Below are 1751 nucleotides of genomic sequence, written 5' to 3' on the forward strand. Positions count from 1 at the left end.
AGGAGCCGGCATATATCTCGCTAGGGTGGATGGTGTAGTCCACCAGGTGGTTTGTTCCATAGGTTACTAGCGAGGCTGGGTAGTCCAAGGCATATTTGAAGTGATCCGTAAAATTCGCCAAGTCAAAATTGAAGGGGAGATTGTTGTGATCAATGAAGCCTAGCAATTTGACTTGTCGTGGTGCGAGATGGAGGTGTCGACAAAGGACGGATCATCAGCATGTCAAGACGAGAGAAGCACAGAAGACATGAAGTCAAGATTAAGGAGAGATTGTTAGAGTAATCTTGATAGTCTAATTAGATGAGTCCAGTTTTCATATGAATTAGATGGTTTCCTAATCGAGTCGAGTCAATACTAGCACGTACGTCCTAGCTTAGCTGGTAGTATAGTCGTGCTATGTCCAGAAAGGAATTTTTGTATAGGAAATACTAGTTCGCTGTTGAGTCCTGGTTCTTGTAGGCGTAGGAGTCAAGGCTTGAGTCGGTTTGCTAGGGATCGGCTAGGTTCATGGCTGTATATATATATATATATATATATATATATATATATATATATATATGTAGCAGATCCTATAGATTGTAACACCGTGGAAAACAGAAAATCAATAAAGAGAAGAGAGGCACGACCCGTGCCTTTGGCAAAAGTTTCTGCGTGTGCGTGTTCATCGTGATTTGATGTGATCGATCCTGTGGGCAAAATTCCAACAATTGGTATCAGAGCTAGGTTGATTTGAAGCCGCGCTTGCCTCGGGGTCGCGACCCGACTAGTGCCTCAGGGCGGGCGATGTTGTCGCTGGGTGGTGCAGCGACGAGGAGGATCATGAGATTGTCGTTCGGCGGAGCGACATGGAGGAAGACGGCGGGATGTCGTCGGCAAGGCGGTGGATGGAGATCGTTGACGGGGGCGGTGGTGCGGTGATGCGGTGCCGACAAGTCGTCAAGATCGTCATCCGGGAGTTAGAGTCAAGGAGTCGTGCAAGTTAGCACATCTTGGTCGTCATTGTCAATCGTCATCATGTCCAAGTGCTCGTCTCTGTGAGGAGGCGGTGAAGATGAAGCCCAGGTCGTCTGTGTGTCTTGATGAGAGGATCAAGTTCAACTATGTGGGGGCGGTAAACCAGTGAAGGTGAGTCTCTTCAATGAGGTCATGTCTCTACATGAGGATGGAGTGCATGGTGTAGTGCAAAGGGTGGTCTGATCCACAAGGAACCGGCATGTATCTCGCTAGGGTGGATGGTGTAGTCCACCGGGTGGTGTGTTCCACATGTTACTAGCGAGGCTGGGTAGTCCAAGGCATATTTGAAGTGATCCGTAAAATTCGCCAAGTCAAAATTGAAGGGGAGATTGTTGTGATCAATGAAGCCTAGCAATTTCACTTGTCGTGGTGCGAGATGGAGGTGTCGACAAAGGACGGATCATCAGCATGTCAAGACGAGAGAAGCACAGAAGAGATGAAGTCAAGATTAAAGAGAGATTGTTAGAGTAATCTTGACGGTCTAATTAGATGAGTCCAGTTTTCATATGAATTAGATGGTTTCCTAATCGAGTCGAGTCAATACTAGCACGTACGTCCTAGCTTAGCTGGTAGTATAGTCGTGCTATGTCCAGAAAGGTATTTTTGTATAGGAAATACTAGTTCGCTGTTGAGTCCTGGTTCGTGTAGGAGTAGGAGTCAAGGCTTGAGTCGGTTTGCTAGGGGTCGGCTAGGTTCATGGCTGTATATATATATGCAGCAGATCCTATAGATTGTAA

This window comes from Triticum dicoccoides, chromosome 3B, assembly GCF_002162155.2.
Source record: "Triticum dicoccoides isolate Atlit2015 ecotype Zavitan chromosome 3B, WEW_v2.0, whole genome shotgun sequence".
NCBI lineage: Eukaryota > Viridiplantae > Streptophyta > Magnoliopsida > Poales > Poaceae > Triticum > Triticum dicoccoides.